This window comes from Anoplopoma fimbria, chromosome 17 (genome assembly GCF_027596085.1).
Source record: "Anoplopoma fimbria isolate UVic2021 breed Golden Eagle Sablefish chromosome 17, Afim_UVic_2022, whole genome shotgun sequence".
Classification (NCBI taxonomy): domain Eukaryota; kingdom Metazoa; phylum Chordata; class Actinopteri; order Perciformes; family Anoplopomatidae; genus Anoplopoma; species Anoplopoma fimbria.
The window spans coordinates 23,394,520-23,417,298 of record NC_072465.1 but is presented as its reverse complement, the minus strand read 5'-3'; positions in this window follow the sequence as shown (position 1 = coordinate 23,417,298).

Genomic DNA, 22,779 nt, shown 5'->3' with positions numbered 1-22,779 from the left:
CCCTGAATAAAAGAGCAGTTTTTAAGTCAACATGCAAAGAAAAGAATCAACAATTTGACTGAGTATATAATTCCTCTCTTGAGGAAAATACATGCAAGGAGAGAGATGTCACAGCAGTATAATAACACACACGGTCATGAACATCCGTTTAGAGAGCTAATAATCAAGTGAGCTTTGAGATTATCTGTGACAGCTTGCTATTGAACACTAAAACGAATGCCAACATGGTTTCATTCAAACTTCCTAGCTAGGACGCACACTGTTATTTACAACAACTCTTTCTCTTGTCGTCATATCGTTACCTTCAGGGTACCTTAAGCCTCTGTCTTAGAACACAGTTTGGGTTTTTTTCCCCATTGTACTAGCTCCCACTTGGCAACATCCTCCGTCAACAGACAGACTTTTTTAGTACACAATTCCTTCTTTTTGTTTGTATCCATAGCAGAACAGAAATAAAAGGCACTGGAAACACAAATGGATATCCATTTGATGAAAGACTCAGACTGCTAAATCCTCATATATGCTTCAGGTAAACTTTAAAATCTATTTTTTGCACAGAACACGCACTGTGGAATTTTGCATTGAAGGCACACTATGAAGAAATCTCTTTGTAGCCAGTATGAAAACAAAGGCAAAACCTGTTTCAAGGTTCATCCAGACACCTGGCTGTCTAAATAGTGTGAACCTATCCTCTATGGTTAGGGAACCTTCGTCCTCACATGTGGATAAGTTTATGGAATGATCTGGGTCATGCCATTTCATCATTCCAAAGATCATTAAGAAATTATACAATTTGGCAGAGCTTTTTCTTACCATGTGCTGTGGATTATTTTACTCCACCCTTCTTTTATTGTGACTCATTTTCATTCTCCAGTGACTGGATTGCATATTTGCTCGTTTGTTATTTATTTTGTCAGTCATTTCAGTCAAAATCATCTTTAACTTTGAGTTACAGTAACCATAACTGTATAAATAAAATAATTTAAGAGGCGCTGGAATATTTATTTTATTATGATATATGTATTAGTATCATGATATACATTTTTCATTAAAAAAAAACCCCTGTGTATTTTGTTACCTATGTACGTACGTTATATAATTTGCTTTAACTTGTCTTAATGATATTCACCTTGGCACAGACCCTCCAGGGAATCCATGCTGCCATTTAAAATCTAACATTATTCAGGAAGCTTGAATAAATCATTTAAGATAGAGATGCATTGAATAAGGAATAGCAGCTCAGAGTCTCTAGGTGACTAATTAAACAGATTCAGTGTTCAAGGACACTTCAAGGGGAGGTATACAGTCCAGAGGACTTATTCCTGCCTTCAGCCACCTTATATTCCAACTAATATGAAATCTTCTGATCTAATCCTTCTAAGAAGCAGGAGAACTTCTGTATTTAAAATAGGAGTGTTGTGATAGAATAAAATATAATATTGATATCATTATACTAATGCATATATGATAACATAATTATGTCATAATTATTTAATATATACAGTTCCAGTTGCAGACTTTCTCCACCTCCCTACACTCACGTATTACATTACATCACATTACATTACAGTCATTTAGCAGACGCTTTTATCCAAAGCGACTTACAGGAAGTGTATTCAACATAGGTATTCAAGAGAACTACTAGTCACCAGAAGTCATAAGTGCATCTCCTTTCTTAAACAAGCATCTTAAAGCATAAGCCAGAGCAAAAGTATAGTGCAGAGGCAAATTACTACGAAAACAATAATTGCAACAGACTAATACGAATATAATAAGTGCTACAAACTACTACGAATAGGATAAGTGCAGTAAACAAATACGAATTCAATAAGTGCAGCGAACTGATACGAATACAGTAAGTGCAACAACTAATACGAATGCAATAAGTGCTACGAGGAAGGCTCAGGGTAGTACTTCTTGAAGAGGTATTTTGAGGGTAATTAATTTGCCACAAATGATGACAAAATACAGCGTAAAGAAAACATTATTATTATAATTCATTTTATATAGATATCATGATATTATTGTTGTGAATAATGTTGGCTGTTATAAATCATGTAGTAAAAATATATCCATCCATCTAGCCATATTTGCTCGGCATGGCTCGTGGTGATGCAAGGTTCTGCAACCTGCCTATCAGAAAAGCACTGAAAGATAATGCATGAGCCAAAATGAGTGGGTCATTTTAGAGTGGGCAATATTCCTCAGAGACGCCACGGCACTGCGTCATAGAGCCTGTGATGAGTTTAACTCAGAGCCCTGAAGGGCCGCTGTAAGCTACCAGGCAATACTATCCATATATCCATTGACCATTACAAGACTTCATTTAAACATCGTCAGGGAGAAGTTTCATTTATTTTAATAAATAGACAATATATAGACAACGGTTTGGTTTGAATAGTTTATGGCTATTAATAGCTGAATAAAGGATTTTTGGTGGGGTTGCCATAATTGCTTTTTATGAAAGATTGAAAAGTTCAGCTGCATAGAGGAGCATGAAAATAGTTGTATGACATGGTGTAGTAATCAGTGATACATTAAATCATTGTAGACTATTGCTTATCATGAAGAAAAACTGAATTCAGATGTTAAATTTAGAGCAAGCAGGTGCAGTGTGTGAAGGTAGTCAAATAAAAAGGACGTGAGAAATACCATGTCTGCGTGAGCGATGAGATAAAATAAATATCAATGATAAGACAAAAGTGAAACAGAAATATATTTGGAACATTTGTAATCAACCGTTGCTGAGTCAAAGCACAACCACGATATCTAACAACCAGGCTGCAATTAAGAAAAACACATCCTGCAGCTATTTCACTGCTTGCTGAACACAAGTTAAGTAAACAACCACATTAGTGATCTTACAGAGCGCAGCGTGGTGTGGATGGTAAAATATAATAACTTGTTCATTGTATGCACTGAAGTGAGTCATCCAGCAATCTACTTAGGAGCAAATGATTCCACTAGATTAGGGTGAAAGCCTTGTCAAGTTTTGTAATGCAAGACTTCACTTTGACATTTTGCAAGCACCATTGTAGTCACACTGTACTCTGATGTTTCTTACAGCCATAGACTGTATAAAAGAAGTGGACAAAGACAACGTCATTGTGACGTCAATGATTTGTTTGTGGACTGCCCTTTTTCAAGCCTTTAGTTCGGCATCTTGGCAATCGCCACCTTGGTTCTACATTTTTTTGTTTTGCAATAAGAAGTGACAGGAGAGGGTCACTAAGTACAAGCTGAATTAGACACTTTGAAGATAAGATAATCCTTTATTACTTTATTAATTTAGTCAACCAAAATGCTACAAACATGCCATTTGTTTTTCAAGTTATTAGTCCAACGTATCTGAAAAGTAGAAATATCGAGAGACATAGTCACATTTATGAATTAAGATCAATGATGCTTTTGAATTAACATTGATTTTTTCCAATAATGAAGAGCAGCTTAATCACCTGTAACTCTTCTCTAAAATAAACTTTTGTATTGCTCTTCAACAATGTTATTAGATCCTTAAGTAGCCAACATGGTTATGGGGCACCCACAATGCATCACACACAGAATTGTGGTTGCTAATGTATGTGAATGGCTTTAAAATACCGTCAAGAGAGCCTCACTCAATCAGCTGATCCAAGCCGTTGCACATGACTACCAGCTGCTATGTTGAGAGAAAGTGTTGAAAATAATGAATGAAACCATGTGGCTGCAAAACCCTTGAGAGAAATCAACAGAATGCATGCAAGCCTGCACCGAGGAGTAAATATTTCATTATCAAATAGTAACAGAGATGTTTTAAGAACACAAAAAAACAAATTGTTCAGGAACATAAAATATATACAGAATCTGCTTAAAATGATTTAAGTTTTAAAGCCAGCTGCATATGTTCAAGATAAAGCTGGAAAATGTGTTGGCAGGGAGGTGTGTTTTCATTGGGCTGAAGGACACACACATTGAGCACAGCTTGTACTGTGGCCTCCAAAAGTCTGGAACAGGACTTTCTGAAAGACATTTACAAAAAGGAGAACTCGCAAACAGTGTTTCATCAGAAAAACATGAGTCACCCACTCACCAGAACCGTGTCTTCTGCACAGTGGAAAGACTGAGCCGGTGTCAGATTTAGCTGTGTGTTGTGTGTATTCCGGTGTATTTGGAAAATACAGGCAATGAAGGTGACCTTGCACTGAGTAATGCAACCCTGAACATGCAACCCCCTCTTTGACAGGCTCATCTGTCATTGAAGGCCACGAGCTGAACAATCTGCTACCACTGCTTACTACATCATTCTTTGATCCAAGGTTTGGAGACTTGACTTACTCACAGCTGGAGGTTAGACAGAGCCAACCTAGCACTGGACAAGAATGGATGTTTGAAGAGAAGGAGGAACACAATGATGAGCCAGCAAAGAAAATATAACAAAACAAAGTAGATGTTGGATCTTCTGTATTGTCATTAACCCTGCATACAGAAGTGCTTGAGCGTGAAATAGCTGCTTTCTCTGCAAAGTCAATCAATGATGGTTTAAATTAGACACTAGTCAAGTTAGTACGAGTCAATAAAACCACTTGGCGTAAATGTCAGAGCCACATATCACTTATGAAAGGGATTTTCAAAGAGCTGAATACATTGCAAACCAACTGAAATCCTTGCTGTCAGGTCTGCTAATTTTCTGCAAAACATTTTATTTTATTTCCATAAAATAATGCCATGTTTGTTCAAAATACACAAAAGCTTTGTTTGCGAAATTATAACTGGTAAGTACATTGGCACATGATTACTTTTCCCATATTAACTGACTTCTATGTTTGTCCTTATTAATGAAAGTATTAAGACATCTGAGCTGTCAGGATTTCTGTTAGATGTCTGGTTAGAAGACACTGACTGATCTTGCAAATCACAATTCTATTATACAGGATTCAGGAAATGTATTTAATGAAAATGAAATGACATGAGCAACTATGTGCACACAGCAAGAGCAGCTGTCCATACAAACATGTCATTATGAAAACTGAGAATAAATTCCAATTGAGATTCATTTTAGCCATACCATAAATAACTTCTTACCGTTGCTGTTTTGTGATCAAAAGTTGTGTTTGGGGGCACATCAACGCTTCTATTGGCTACTGAGGAGTCCAGCACTCTATATATTCATTTGCATGGTATGGAGAAGCATTTTCATGTGGTCTACCTCAGACATCGAACAGCCTATCCTCAGCCTTCTATGTCAAAACACGGTATTTATCGCCATAGTGGATGAGTCGTGGTGCTGCACTCATCCTAAAGCAGTGGCCTTCAATACAGGTATGGGCTGGTCTAATAGACCTGTGGCTTATGGTTCTCTCTGAATGGGAACAACAGGCTGATCTTTTCAAAACACAGTTGAATTCAGACGGAATTAATACCTAAAGCTATTTGTTAATGGAATCAAGAGAGTTTTACAGTTACCCGAGAACCCTTTCTACTACAGATGAAAAATAGCCTCTTGGCTAACTCTGGCACATTTACAGAAATGTTTTAATAATGTGCACTGTCCCTACACAATAACCATAGATGGTACCTAAACGGCTAATTTAAAGATTCTGCCTTAAATTGCCTTTACTAAAAACTCTCGTCTTTGCTGTGCTCCACTTGATTAGCATCAGTCTGTGCACGGGTAATGCTTCTTAGAAGTTGTGATATTGTTAGCTCAAGGTTTTTGGTAACAACTGCGTCACTCCAGAGGGATTTTCACTCTACAAGTGTACAATTATCCATCCATCCATCCATCTTCCATAACCGCTTATCCAGTTAAGGGTCGCGGGGGTGCTGGAGCCGATCCCAGCTGTCAATAGGCGAAGGCAGGGTACACCCTGGACAGGTCGCCAGCCTATCACAGGGCTGTGTACAATTATGTTCCTTGGAAATAATTTTTTTCATTTATGCCGTGTTCCGTCTTCAGTTACATACCCCTGGTAATATATTAACAGCGACGCTGACACCCCTGCAGAAATCTCACAAGTGTTTAGTCTTATAATGATACCAATATTATTCAAATAGATCTTGTAGTTTCAGTGATACACTCACTTATTTTGTGCATGTCATGTTTAAGCAAGGGGCCTGAGCCAAAGGCCTGGGGGTACTTAATTCAAATATTCAGCTGCATCACTTACGGACTCATTAAAATACCACAATGATTTTCTATGGTTCTGAGGTGTGATTTTCTGTGTGGTCACTGGTGATGGAAGCAGATCGCTGGGTATCATCCACATTGTTAAGGATTCTAGAAAAAGGTAACACGGCCTTGGCATTCTTAACAGGGTACAGTTTTTTGCACTCAAAAGCCCGAGCTGACAGTAGGCCAAGTCATGAATTATTCAACCTGAAGTACATAGGAAACCAATACAGATTGCTTTCTTGTTTACTGAAGTGGCTTACGCTACCATGACTATCGAAAACACAAGAGTAGAGGCACTCAACTGTGGTATTGGAAATAATCTGGAACTTGAGAACTTGCATACAGTACATAGCATAGTGTTCAGGATGGAATATTGATGAAAAAAGATGCGACAAAAGACAGTTTTGATGATTAACTTCATTGGGTCTTTCCAATGGGTCATTTCTTACATCTAGAATGACACAAAATACATCAACTCAGAGGCAACAGAATATATATACAAAAGTCAATATGATTTCCAAATCAAATACCATACTCTCATCTCAAATAAACCCATCTTCTCTTTCACTGTTAAGCAACATGTTTCTTCTCCACACCAGAAATTTGTGTTTACACGTATCTTGAAATATCTGACCACAGGCACAATACAGCAGGAAACAGGATTCATTTGTATATAAACTGTAAAAAAAAATGACAATGACCAAACTGAGAAATACAAAGAGAAGAAGTTGTGAGATCCAGTTCTGGGATCATAGGAGTTAAGCTGCATTGTATTAAGTTTTTCCACTTGACAAAAACAAAACAAAAGAAGCTTCACTGACTCCTTATATTATAAATATCTTGACAAAAGTCGTAGTTCAATGTGTTCAAACTCTTTGCTTCAATTAAAAAAAAAAAAAAAAGCAATTTGGAAAGAAATGAGACGTGTGTGTGATGAATGCAGGGCAAAAAGGGTTGGACCATGTTTCCTCCTTAATTAACTACTGAACTTGTCCATAATTATAAGGCTGCGCACTAAAACCTCCATTAGTATTACATCTCTGTCAAAGTAATTTCAGTGCAGAAGCACAGAGTGTGTATAAAGACAGCAGGGTTTAAAGAGTATGCCGCTGGCTGACTCCATTCATAGGCGAGAATCTCAACAAACACCGTCCACAGTCATCTCCAACACCACAGGAAGTGACCTGGAGCTCTGCCACCACACAGTAAAACACCATGTGTTCTTTTCTCCATTCACTCCAGGTTTTTTGTTTTTTTTATTCCCACAGGGTAGGTGAAAATACCTCAGCTTGAATTCTGTTTACGATTTGCTTTCACCGTCGGTAGGATGAAGTGATGATGATCGAGGTAATTATTTGTGTAAATGATTGTTGGCCTACCAGGAAAGCTGCCAAGTATTAGGCTCCTCTCGTCAGCTGTTTCTGTGGAAAAAGGAAAAATACATTTTGAGATGAATTATGAAAGAAATTGAGATCGTTTTCACTTAGAGGTGAGAAAAGCATTACAAAAACCAACAATGTAGCATATTCCATTGTCTAAACAGCACAGGTAGCTTAGCTTTAGCCGCAGCTGAATGCTCTCGTTCATCACCAAGCTATCCAACAATTAATGGCATATTGTTTATTTGTGTGATATACAGGGTAGCACATCTTATTTACCCCATTGAAAACATTATAGTTTGCAATTTAGCATTTGACTGATATGTTGACTTAAATCTGAAACACATCCTGGAGCCGATTAAACCACCCACCGCCCCCCCACCGAGTCTGTGTACTCAGAATTTAACTGGCAGCTGCAAGAACACACATCATGAATATCAATTATTGCTAAAGTGGAGCTGTGAAAATTAGCCGGGGCACTTCTATTGTGTAGGTTAATGGAAACGCAGACAGCCCTTTAACTGTAGAGTTAATGCCAGCACTAAGCCACTGTGACAATTCTGTCCTTGAGCTTGAATAATAAATTGAAAATGTGTGTGGGCCCGCATGATTGGTTGGCAACATGCACCAAACATTGGATTTATCAAAAGAGTAAAGAAAAAAAAAAAAAAAAAAAAAAAAAAAAAAAAAAAAAGGAACAAATTATTTTTTAAGAACATTACATTTATGCTGGAGGAGTTTTGCTTCTAAATTAGACATCTTACATTTGAAAAAGCATGCTACATTTAAATCTCATCTCAAACATAAATAAACACATTACACTAGTATCATCCGGTTTATTCCCTCTTTATTGAATATAGATATTATAACAGCTATACTTAAATTTTTCTATTAACATTCATTTTGAGTCATGAATCTGACCTGAAGCAACACGGCTTGCTTTGCTATATAAGAGCTTCTAAAGAACAGTTTCATCAGTTTATTTAAATAATGTTTTTTTTTAAGTTACTATGAGGAACTTTTGTTTTGTGTTGATTTTGGTGTTACCTGTGGACAAAAACGGGAGTGTTTTTGAGCACAAGTATCCCTTCAAACCATCTAACAAGCCTTTATTGGAAACTTTTTAGAAAATAGCAGACACTTTCAAAAAATACCAAATCAGATCCGCAGCTAAAAAATAATCCCAATAAATACAAACTACCTCCATTCATGTAATGTTTGCTAAAATACTGAAGTGCACAGTGTGAAAATACCGAGCCTTTTTTTAAAATGCTAGATATAAAAATTGCCTTTTTTAAGATTTATGTTTTCAGTAAGATCTCAATATGCTTGGAGCTGAGCCCCACAGAGAGAGTAGGGATGTACTGAGGGATGAACTAGCACACTGCTTGGTTTTCTGTTCTATATTTTATGCAAACACAAAAAATACAGAATAACATGAGCTTTATCATTTGAAAAAGAAACTGGAAAAAAGTTATTTCTTCCCTTCATCCCCAAATATACATTTAAATCATACATTAGAGTTTGACAGTTTGGGTAGTGAAAAGCCACATTATCACTTAAACCCAGAGAGGTAAAGAAAAGAAGCTCTGGGGACGCAGTTTACTGAACGGTCTGTCTCTAAACTGGCCTCAAGGTTAACATGACTTCATATTCCATTAAATTACTAACCGGTGCTCTTCAGATAATAGCGTCGCACTCACCAGGCCTAATTTCCTCAGCAGTGCCATTGCCATTATCACCACCATCAATGACATATCTTGTGGGCACACTAATCTTAATTAACAGTAGGAGGTGGAGCTAATCAGCCAAGTTATCTTAAATTACCTATTCAGCTCAGGAGAAAATGGAGAAGGAACAACAGTCAACAAACAACAGTAATCACAGTGTCTAGATGCGAGACGTGGGATAATCATCTCTGATATAGCGAGCTCTCAGCTGGAGGTAAAGCGCAAGAAATGATTTAAATACAAATTGTCTGAACAGACATTAGAAAACAAATTAATGCTGATAAAAGAATTCAGAAACCTCAGCTTATTTGCATTTAGTCCACACCTGTCAGCTCCATATTAACTCTGGTATCAAGCTGCTTGCAGAAGACAAACATACAACCTGCTGTGTGGTTGAAGCTCAGGTTGGACTGATCAAAACAAACAAAAATACTTTTCAGCCTACTCCTTTGCATACATCTGGTGCATGGAACCTGTTTACATAAGCAGCTCAACCCGCAGGGTGTTCAAATATTGGATTTCACACTCGCCTCTAACATGGAAAAAATATAAATGTGCAGTGATCAATACATGAGCGGCATCTAAACATTTAAACTTAGTAGTAATCCGTAAAAGAGCACATGAAGTATGACGCATTGTACATGGGATGTTTCCCCCCCCCATCTATATAACAGATTTTTTTCTTTTTTAAACTCTGAATGCTTTAATGGAAAGAAGATTGAACATGGACGAACAGATGTTTTCTTCGATAAACAAATCTGCAACTCGAAGGGGAACGCTTTCAAGAGATTGAGGCATCTGATGCAACAAATTATTATCCTGAAAAGTGCAGCATGTTTGGAATAAAAAGGAGGAATTAGATTTACAAATGTATATGTCGACTGATTGACTCAAAAAACTCAATCATAAATGTTTTAACTGAGCCAACACAAAGTGACATAAGGTATTCCTCTTGTTTGTGGAAACAATGGAACAAATGTCTTTATGTCTTTTAACCCTCGGTGACTTTTGTACTGCAATGACTATACCTGTCTTTGTAATGTATTGTATTTATTTGTTGTCGTTTTAGTTTTTTCTGTTTTGTATGGACCTATGTGTCTGAAATAAAAGTTGAATATATAATCGTTCAGGTGTCTGGGATCCGGAGTTATCGGTTTAATGTCTGAGACTCCTGTCATTACGATCCAGTGTCAAATTTTCAGGTAAATACTGCAAAAGTCAAATTCACTCTGCTCTTGTTTGCTACTGTTGTCCTGAATACAATCCTGCCAACTATAACTGAACAGAAGAGTCAGTATTGTATGTTGTTTATAAAGTTGACACAAAAGACCCAAATAAAAGCCCAGACGTAGACTTCTCAACAACATCACCACCTACGCCGAAGCGACAAAGCTGTTAGAAAGCAGTGCTCACAAAGTCCGGCTTTGCAGCAAGCTGCTCTCATCCCCCTCACATAAACATCCCCACAGATCGAAGTGGGACGGAGGATGCGGATCAGGAGAGCATCCCAGTAAAACATAAGCTTTTTGATTTGACACCTTGGAGAACAAAATGAAAACAATGTATAACATTGGATAACTCAAGATGTGCTGCGGTTTTGACATGCTTATTTAGACTAAGAAAAACATCTATCAAATTATGTTTATCGTGTATTTTTGATAGTACGCCTTGCCTGATGTTCCCTGAGGATGACAAAATGCAACAATAATGGAAATAGAAAGGCGCCGAAGCTGTGGCTGGCAAAGGCAGATGTCCCTGAGAGCTGTAGGCGTGGAAAACATTTGGCGGATGAAAAACAATGAGTAGCCAGAAGGTGGGAAATGAAAACATGGAAAAATTATGAAGTAAACAAAGGCTTCGCAATTAAGAGCTCATATTCACTGAATGCAGGACCTGAGGGACACTTTAAGTGGAACATTTTCAATGAAAGTGATTTTATAGAGAATTGACAGTGCTCTTCTATTTGAGTGAAAAGAGTCATATTGGGTTTTATATTTGAAAGTTCTTTTCTCTCAAGACATTTTAGATCACATTAACAACTTAACCGCCAAATCACTAAAGCCTGAGTCCAGCGATGCAAGCAACACGAGCGGTCACATGATAAGATACTAATAAAACCCCTAGTTTAACAGTTAAGTTGGGGATTAAAATGCTAAAATAATTGAGACAATTATTGTTTTTTAAAGAGCATGACCGTGATTGTTCCCTAAACTTAACCATAACCTTGTTGTTGTAATCATGACGAAGAAGCTCCCCTTTCTGTAACAAACCAACCCAAAACAAGATGTTTCCCTAACTGTAACGAAGTACTATCTTAACCCAAAATCTGAACTCACCCTTAATACAAATAAGACATGTTTGTTACTTATTCCAACCAAATCTTTACCCTGTTGTCAAATCATAAAAACAACAGAATAAATTCTACAACAGGTTGGAATTTGGCTACATGTGTTGCATTTCAACCAATTCAATCTAATAAGATGTAACTTGCAATGCGTTCTGACTTGATCTTTTGAAAAAGTAAAAGCCCCAACACTCTATATGCAATGGAACGTTGGATGATTGGTTGGTTGGTTTCAGCATGTTTTCACTCCCAACTTGTCAAATACTGAGCCCTGATCAGTGACCTTTTTTCTCTAGTTAGCCCCCTAGGTTCAGTTTTGGAGATGTCAGGGACATGTGTCAGTTGTATGCTCAGGAAAAGATCATGGTTTGGGTTAAAATAAGTGTGTTTCTTATGTAAAATACCTACAGTACCAGTCAAAAGTTTGGACACACCTTCTCATTCAATGGTTTTTCTTTATTTTTATCAGGAGTCCTGAGAAGTTGACATAAAATGTCCTGCTGTAGCTCAGGTGCTTCACCTTTCTGATATAAATGCTGTCCTTTACAATCATACAAGTCTAACTGCGTCGGCGAGGCCGCACTGTACACAGCACCAATTCCTCATTATTGTAATTGGGTTTTCCTCCTCTCTTGGCTCTCTGGGGAGAAGCAAGGCAATGTTTCTTATCTTGCTGACATTTCACAGCAGCGTGCTCTCTGCATGGCTGCGTGTGAGCAGGGAAGAAGTGGGTGTATGTGTGGGGAGAGTAGAGCAGTGGGGTTGTAGGTGAGGTGTGACTTTATTTTAGAAAAAGTGACCACAGTTAGTTAGTCAATGGGTGAGAGGAGGATGAAGGCCAAACTCGGAGCCATCCTGGACAATCCCTCTCACCCTCTCCATGAGGAACTGTGGCAGCTGGGCAGCTCTTTCAGCCATCGGCTGATTCTGCCAAAGAGCAGGACGGAGCGCTTCAGACGGTCATTTGTGCCCACTGCCATCAGACTGTATAACAACAGCGGAGACCACAGTCTGTCAACATGCTGACCAGCCCCCCCCCCATGTGGATATACTGTACATTTTTTTTTATTTGTATTCTTATTTTTTATTTTATTCTATTTTTATTTTATTGTATAATATGTGTATTTATTATCTGTTTCTGTGTAGTTGAGCTGCTGCAACACCCGAATTTCCCCCATGGGGATCAATAAAGGAATATAATTTTAATTTACTTTTTAGAACTTTGTGGTTTCTGAGTGCTCTACGAGTGATATACATGTTAAAAATACAATCACAAGCAACCGGTTTATAACAAACAAATGACAATTTAAACATCCCTGATGGCCTGTGTATGCTGAATGCTAATACGATTACCTGCCATCCTATTTGTGACTGCAATCCTCTGGTCTTCTTAAAACAGATTTTGCAATAGAGACGCATGTGACCCAGCATAGATGCATCATGCTTTGTGAAAGTAGAAAATCCTCTGATCATTAGCAAATTTGCTTATTTACTTTTACCGGTAAGTCTTTCACAAAAAGATAAGGATTTATTGTCACTGTGTCGCCTGTCAGTATATTATTCTTTAGCTAACAAACTTATTCTTTATATCACCTCCATGATTCATTGCCCACTGTGTCAGGAGTAGTCTCTGTATTTCTGTGGCAGAGAAACAGAAACCAGAGAGAAGCTGAAAAGTTAGAGATGTTTTCTTTGGGGGGGTGATGCAGCGAGACGAAGGCAAACAGGTCATCATCGTCACGGGGTCTGACTCATGTCCCCTTCAGGGTTGTAAGCGATGCTCTGAGGTCCAGGCTCTCCAGACCCTCACGTCTCCGTTACGTCACCATAACCACTGCATCGCTAGACTTTCTGGCCCTGGCCTGGATGAAGCATCCATTCCTGTCATTTGATTACATCTGACAGGCTGAGGGGTTACATGCAGAGAGGGCTTAGATTTACGCCACTGGCTTCTTTGTCAACACTGTCCATTAATCACCGCACTAAAGAGGCAGAGCTCCCACCAGCAGATGCAGCCTCCATAAAATATCCGTGTCTAGTTATTGTGCTTCCGATTCAGATGCTTGAGATCTTTACTTACAGCAGAAATAAAAGCCAGGTGTTGTAATTTAACTTGTTCACAGTCGTCCCCGTCTTTGCGCTTTGTGCCAAGGATACAATAGAATTCTTGAAAACACAAGCTCAGAAAATCTTCGCTTTAAACTTATCACAACTCTTTGCACAATCAGACTGGGGAATCTCAAATAACTTCAGCCTGGTGCTTTACCTGCAGCGCACACATCAGCACCTAAGTGTGATTGATTTGTTTGTTTCTTATTTTCCCCAACTCTGATTACAGCGGATTGAACGTACGGTATAATCAATCAATCACCTGCTATGCTGGATCAGACAGATCCTGACACATCTCATCTTGGTTTTTTGAACCAGGTGACGGCTAAAACAAACGGCTCACTTAAAGCCTTTTCTGTGAGTTTTATGCCACTGTTTTTTTTACCTAAAGCTTATATCATAAAAAGGCAGTACTGTCATTTATTCTGTTGCTCTTTAATTTAAGGCGAGGAAGCATGGATAAAATGTTGCAAGAAACCTACATGGAACACATTCTCACACCCAACTCGTCAAAAACACTCCAACTTAAGTTTACTTAGTTTTGATGCTTACTTGTGTATAGCTATTTATCATTCTACATTGTTTCAGTGTTAATGGCCTTAGAGATATCGGCCTGAGAGATGTCTGCCTTCTCTCAAAAAGGATGGGACTATATGGCATGCGCTTTGTGGTGCTCAAATTTGGAAAACTCAACGGCGAGGTCTCAAGATTTATTGATCTTGTAAGAGCCTCAGCGTTCCACCTAGAACTTTTTGTCTTTTTGCTTTTTCTCTTGGCGTGTGTGTGGAGTCGGAGGTGTCCGTCATTACACTACTCAATTACAGAGGTGACAGTGCCAACGTCCTCATGCTGCATGAGTAATGGAAGGGATTGTGCAGCCAGCATTGCCCGTCAGAGCCAGAGCGCTTGATGACTCTTATCAGTAAACTCATTCCTGCCTCCTGACCTTTCAACAGTTCCAGAGTCGCCCATTATCCTTTCTCCCCTTCACAGACACACAGTCAGAGACAATTCTTTGTCTACATAACAGGTTATGTCCAGAGTTGCTGCAAAGGACTTTCGAGATGCTGCCAAATGAATACTGTAGAGCTCTTGGCATGAAGGACTGACTCCATCCAGTAATAGATCCAAGAATGTCTTTCAGCTCATTGTGATTTAGTTTCATAGCCTCCAACTTCACTGTTTTGGTTCAATCTCATCAATCTAGCCACTCTCATCAGCATCCTTTCCAGCAGCACAGGCAACTATATTCAGTAAAATAGCTCTGATAAACTCTTTAGCTCAGCACCAGGCACCAGACAAATACAATTAGAGACTAGCTTTGAGCACAGTGGAGCATATAGCAGCTAAAGAGCCCGATATTTCCGTCAGTTGATGGAGAAAAGGCTGGAGCTAAAAGGAGAGTATATGTTGAACTTAGGTTGTACAGGAGGCCCAAAACACGACATACAAGGACGGTTAAAGTTTATCTGTGTCTGCTGTGTAACTGTTTGTTGATTACTGTTTAACATGACTACCATGGCCACTTTGTATGACATTACTATGTGTAAACAGCTTATTGTGTTTTCCCCCCCAAGGGGCCAAAAAAATGTATTAAGAAGATTTAAAAAGGCAACAAACTCGTCACATTTTGCCGCTTGGACCCTGCAGCCTTTTGGGTAGTTTTTTGTCGCAGTAGGTTCTTGCACGGTTAACGTTACAAAGTTGTCGTGTTAAGGTACTTTTGCTGGATTCATTACCACTGCTGTATACTGTAAAACACTTCATAACTGCTCCTCTACACACACTTAGTTGACTGAATTAAAATGGTATATAGAACATGTTTATCTGCACAACCAAATATCACAAGTATCGTCTCAATAATTTAATCTACGCAACGGCCCCCATGCTTATTACTCAAACAATACCAGCCGACCCTGTAATCCACTGGTCTATTGCACACTGGGTTGGTGCAGCGCGCATGTGGATTTGATGGTTTGTACAAATATAGATCATAAAGAATGTGTCATCCTCTGCCCAAGCACAAAACCACAGGCTGCTCATGTTTGTATTATTTAAAAAGGCTCCCACTGTGACCCTATATTTCATAACAAATTTACATCTGCTAATCGTTGTGCACATTCTAAAACTTGATGATAAACATGGATATGCGGGGATATGTCTGAGAGATAAATGAGTAGTCATTATCATAATGTCAAACACATTTGTCTTTTTGTATTCTCTAGGAGCCTGTACTGTAATAACACCCTGGAGTTCAAACCAATGCTACTCTCACAAATTATTTGTTATTTTGTACCCGACTGAGTCTCGTCTTCACAAAAAAAGAATTTGAGGATCCTAAGAACGTATCCGTAAATGGTGAAAAGCTGCAAGAGAGAAAGAGCACTTCCATACATCTCTGAACTGTATATTCAAAAGTGAACGCTGCAGCAACCCTGCAAGTATAACTGTCTCTTATTCACTCCAAGACATTTCAATAGCACAACAATCCTGCAGCCTCAAAGAATTACCATAGATGTCACCATTACGAATGAACACCTCTCCTAATCTCAATGAAACCTGACAAGCACATGACAAGCTTCATAAAAGGATGGATTTATTGCGCTGAGCAGCTACAGTTGATGTACCTCAAAACCTGTCAGATCTGTGTATATTTAAATAATGCTGCACCAGAAAGACACACATCCAAAAGGGAATGGAATATTGTTGGACAGGGGCTGAAATACATTTATCCATTCAAACATTTTGCAGACAGACACAATTTAAAAAGAACCAAAACCATTTAATACAAACTAGTGATGGAAAGCTGAGCCATACAGGGTCAGGTAGGAACTTAGTAGCTCTTTTTATCCAAAGAAAGTTACTAAAGAACAAACAGTATTGAAAAGCAGTAGCTTCCATAAGGTCAATGTCTCAGACTGCAAAATCACTGTCTGGAGCGTTACATTGTTCCCACTCACGGCTCCAGGTCTCAGCTATTAAGATAATGAATAGCTGCTGCTCATGTTTCACAGATGCCCAATGCTGCTCCTCTAAACCCCTCCACAAACTGCCCTCACACAAATTGATATCTGGCTCTCTCTGTCAGGAGGACGGAGGAGCAGATGACTCGGCTCAAACCTCATATCCAGTCATTTCCCCGGCTGAGCATGTGAAGACGGATGGATTTGTTGAACTCACAGGAAAATGTGAAAATACGATAATGTGCTCGCCTTGCCTTATCCGGGCAAACGAGAATGTAATGAAAACAGGAGGATTTTTTGATAACAGTGCTCCGTCTCTGCCGGGTCGCTGATACCTCACAGATAATGGATTCCATGTTGCTGTGAACCACACTGGCAAAAGCTATCAAAAGAACAAATCAGTGGCAGAAGGAAAAAAACAAATAGCGTCCTTCAGAAAACGACATGACCGGTCATCGGTAGAGTGCAAAGTTGGCCGCTAGACATTCATTCCATATGCAAATGAAAACAGCCCAACTATTATTGGAAGAGGGAAATGATCTCCCTGGTCTACAGTGCTTCTATCTGGCAATAAAGCTGTTATATGAAATGGGATCTCTGGCAGCATCACAGAATAGCAAACTAGTTTCCTGTTTATAATGGTCCAGAGAGCCTCTAGCTCTCAGATTTTTAACATCACCAACAGACTGTAATGCAGCAAAGAGCTGCATTACAGTGTTTCACTGACAGAGGAGCGGTTCATCTCAAGGACATAAAGACAGGAAATTATAGAAGACTAATCTGTGAAAGATATGTTGTTTAATGACTGTGGCGGTGGGGTTTCAAACTTTCATTTGGAATTATTTATCTTGCTAATGACTGTTAAATGATGTCAGCAGGGCACAAAGCTGTAGAACAAACTCATTTAGATGTTTATGAGGATTGTTCTAGAGCAATTCTAGTGTTTGTATCTTTAAGCGTCCGTTTTCTTTTTTCTCTCATCTGTTGATTTATCTGCGCTGTACGTAATTCTGGCATTTATATCGCACAGACACAATAAGATGAAATAAAAAGGATTAAGTTAGCATTGAAAAGATAAAAAAAGCATTTGTGCAGATTTTAGAAAACAAGGGGCTTTTTAGCAAACAAACAATAACACAAATTGCATTTGGCAAAGGCAGAACTAAGCTTTATCTTTGTAATTATTGCATTTCCCGTGAGAAATGTCTTTACTGTGAGCCTGAATAAGATAAGAGCGACACACAATGGGAACAAATGAAGTGATTAGCTCTAAAAGCAGCCTGTAACTGTGGTCAGACAATTACAGGCTTAAACTAGTGATTTGTGAAGACACTGAACCTGCTCCTTTAGGGGAGAGAGAGAGAGAGAACCGCACACCTGGCTGATACAATGAAGTTGCACTAATAATACACCCAATAATGTTCAATGACGTGTAGGTGTCAGTAATTATGGAGACTAGTGGGCAACAGTCTTTGGACAGACAACTTGAAATGCTTCTCCCACTCTCTTCACTTCACTTGCCTCCATTTATACAAGATACTAATATGAAGATGAGCCAAGGAAAAATGGAAACTACTACATTGAGGTTGAGAATACAACCTCAATGTAGTAAAGGGGGTCAAACCCAAACAAAAGCAGTACCTTAATACTCTTAATGTATCTGTGTTAGTGATTATTTCCAAGTTTCTCTCTTATGCTCATCTACACTCAGGCCAGCATCAAGTTTCTAGTTGCCATTACAATTTTAAAGTTTATAATTTAAAAAGCCTTTTTAAGCTCACATCAAAATATGCACAAACCATAATTCATATGTAAACAAACCGAATCATGGCTAACCACATAATATGCTATGCTTTTGCATTCATGATGGGGCAACTATAGTTCTTTAAATAGATAGGCCTTTTTCCATGATGACATTTTGACACGTCATTTTTAGTTGCTTTGTTTTCCAGTTTTCAGAGTCTTGGTTTTGTGCATGCTGATCCACTGTGACACTGCCATGAGCCATTGTCAATGCTATAAATAACACCTTTGCTTCTCCATGTCTGAATGGGCTTCTTGGCCAGATGGACAGCACAGGCTTTTAGTTTGTGTCCAGTCATTTCATTAACAGCGAGGATAATAGAAAACAGAGGCATTTTAAACCTATTGTTCACTTTTGCCATATAAGAAAAGCAATCAAGTAATGAACCACTTTATGAGTCTCTAGTCAACCATCTGCACATTCAGCGAGTCTTATTTGATGTTTATACCTAGATCTGTAATCACTGTGCAGAAAAAAAAACACACTGGTTGTTGCTGCTTTTATAGTCAGACACACTGCTGTGTGTTAAAACACTTCTAATCATTCTTTCACAGTCGGGCAAAAAGATAACTGGGGATGGAACCAATTGCAGATAGACCGGTTCGAGCAGAAAGATAATAAACAGGGATTTTAATAAAGAAATGTCCAAAACAAAACTTACACGATAGGTGAGTACAAAAGTAGAAACTGAAAATCCAAGAAACCAGAACGGGCAAAAACAACATAAAACAGGATCAGGTAATTCAGACATGTGCACGAGGGATATGAACAGAGCAGGAAAATGACAGACGAACCAACAAACAGCAAGCAGCGAACAAAAGACAGGACTTTAAATACACAAGAAACTAATCAGACAACAGGACACAGGTGGGGAGACACGTGAGCAGGCTGCAAGCTGATTGGTGGAAGAAACACAAGGGAACAGAGCAAGTCTGACGGGACTAATACTACAGGTGATCCACTGGAAAAAGGAGGGGAAAAAACACAAAAACAGGAAGTCAAACTACCATGGGACACAAGAGGCAGGGAATTTCAAATTAAAACAGGAAACAAAATAAATCAAAACTAAGATTGTGACAATTCCCACCTTGATTCAAATGTTAGTTGGTTATCCTAATCGGGGACCACAGAGCGATGTCAATATTATACATAAACAGTGTGACCAGTTACATAACTGCAAATCTTAAATGTCCTCAACTCTTGTCAACTGTAGGGACCAACTATCTTGTTATAATTCGAAAACAATTTTCTATCAAAGGTGTTTTTACACAAAGCCAAATAATGATGCAAATTATCCATTAACATTTACAAAACAGAAATGTTTTTTTGCACTTACATCTGGGCGAGAAAAATGACTGGATTGGTTTGGTGAGGTAGAAATCTTTGCACTAAGGAGCTTTTTTCCTTGTTTTTTGTTCTCTAGGAGAAGACGGGCCTTTTTTGCTCTACCTTACAACATACGGCAGGAAAGTTGCAAATTGGCCTCCTCACATTCCTTTAGTGCTATATGGAATGAATTTCCTGCTGTGCAGCTGTGTGATCGATCCTCCTTCTCCACAGCAGCATGAGAGTCTTTCATGGGAATCAATGGGAGGACTCATTAATCATCACTGTAAGATAAACTGACATTCCTCTGGCTTTTGTCCACTATTTTGTTTATCTTCAGGCAAACAGAGACGATGGCTTTCGCTGGTCATAAATAGACTAGTTCATGGTCTCTGCAGTGGCGGAGAAAGTCAAAACACTCACACTCCCAACTCGTCAAATTCAGCAGGTTGGTCACTGACCAAAAGGTCTAAACTATGAAACTCTAAATACCCCTCTGGTGTCAGTTTTGGACATTGTCATTACATATGCATACAGCTTCTTTTCAAAATAAACTTCCAAACAAGGTTTACTTAGTTTTTAGGCTTACTTATGAAACTAAACTATTTGTTTAGGCCTAGAAAAAAGATTGTGGTTTCTGTTAAGTACGTTTGTGATGTGAAATAACTATGCTTGTTACGTAAGTGAGTAAAGTACTGAAGTCACGTAACAAAACTACAGGAAAATTAATCAATGTTGGCTTGGTTTCAAAAGGACAAAAAGTGAGTAGGGAGTGAGACTCAGATCCTTTTTTCTTAAGTAGAGGTACTAAAACATACCACACTATAAAAATACCATAGTGCAAGCAAAAGTCATGCACTGAAATATTACTTGAGTGGAAAAAGTAAAAAAAGGGTTAACCCTAAAAAAGAAAATTAAGCATAGTCAGGAAAATGTTCTTAAAATGAAAACGAATCCCCTGTGACAGTCAGCTATATATCAAATCATTAGATCACTATTTCTCTTGCATTAATATGAAATATGCTCCCTCCATGTTCAGGCTCAGGCTGATAACAGACCTCCACGGTTCACTGGCTTCAAATTTAAAGTTCTGCCAGAAGTCTAAAACTCAACTCTGATCTTAAACTAGACATCCATGTTAAAAAGGTTGTCTGATCCTGTTTTTATCAATTACAGAAAATAACAAAAATACAATCATTTGTGTAATTTCCTGATCTAGAGAAGGTTGTTTACATGTTTATCTCATCACGTCTCCACTATTGCAACTCCCTGTAAATGTTTTTAAAATTAAATTTCATCCATCTATTTCATTGCTTTGTTCTGATTAAAGTATGTATAGTCTGTTTTTTAAAGTGCTTTATAAACAAATGTATTATTATTTGTATCTTTATTATAAGTAGTAGTAGTAGTAGTAGTAGTAGTAGTAGTAGTAGTAGTATTATTACAAAAGCATACTGCTGTAGTTAAGGTGCAGCTAATGTTATCTACTTTGTACATGCAACTGATGACTATTTTCATTATGGATTAATCTGCTGATTATTTTTTGTTACTACATTGATTATGTGGTTTGTAAAAATTCTAAAATAGTGAGAAATGACAATCACAATAACTCAGAGCCCAAATTGACAGCTTTGCAATGCCTTGCTTTGTCCAATCAACAGTCCAAACCTTAAAATTATTGGACATAAAAATAACAGTAAAAGCATAAAATCCTCACTTTTAGGAAGGTGAAACCAAATGTTTCAACAATTATCAAACTTGACTGAGTTGATTTATTATATCTTCATATAGTTATCAAGAATTGACTAAAGTTGTCAAATAATTGTACTGTAAGTAAAATATTTCCCTCTGAGATATAGTAGAGTAGAAATAGAGGAAGTCAAATACATGATTTTCAAATTTGTACTGAAGTACAGTACTTGAGTAAATACATTATGTAAACATGACAGTGACATGAAACCCAACATTTGCCAATAACATTAACAGGAGCTTCACGACTGGAGCGCGACAGCTTTTCCTTCCTCTCATTTGTCTCTCATCTTTGGCTTATAGGCGGCTGAACATACAAAAACAATTCCCTTTCATCTTTTCATCCTTTGTGAAAATCAACGTCAGCCGACAGAGTGAGGCAACGCAAGTTAAAAATATGAAGTTATAGTTATTGATTTCAAATTGAAGTAGATAAGATGAAAAAATAGATGAGCACTTGTTTTGCTGCTGAGCAAGAATATCTGCTTGATTTATAATTCTCTGACAGACTCTGTCATGTCTTCTAGTCCTGATTTACAGTGCCATTTAAAGAATATTTAAAAAATGAGAAATAAAGCATGAACAAAAAATTAATGATTATCATGAATAATGCAGGAACCCCTCAAGCAACATTCTCCTCTCTGCCCTGATTCATCAAAATCAGTCCAGTGGAGCATCAATTGAGTCTTCAATTTGTCAGATTTTGTTTTTTTTGCATTCTTAATCAGCCAATTTTTTAAATGTCAGAACATTGAAACAGTGTTGTGTTTTTCTACAGCTTTAAAAGGGAAAATACTTTGAGAGAGCAACGTCCTTCAATGTTCCAACTCATATATATGTATGTAACATTGTAAGATATTTGTATTTTGCTTTTGATAGCTACATTACTCTGATTATATAAATATGTAAGTGTCCTTTTATGACTTAATATAATTTATTGCTATAAGAGTTGCATTTCTTGTACAAACAATAAAGGAAAAAGTGTAAGCAGTTTTTGGTTGTGAGTCATTTAGAGATTGTTGTGTAAAGATGTTGAACCTGAGACAGCAGTTTACAGTACAGATGTGTATGAAGAGCCCACAAGGTGAACGTTATAAATAATGCAGGGACAAGAGGAACAGTCAACTGAAAGCTTTCAGGATTACTGGAAACACATTATCGGAACCACTTCAATTAAAGACGTCTCTGTCAGTAGAGAGGCATCGGCGGAACTGCTGCAACGTT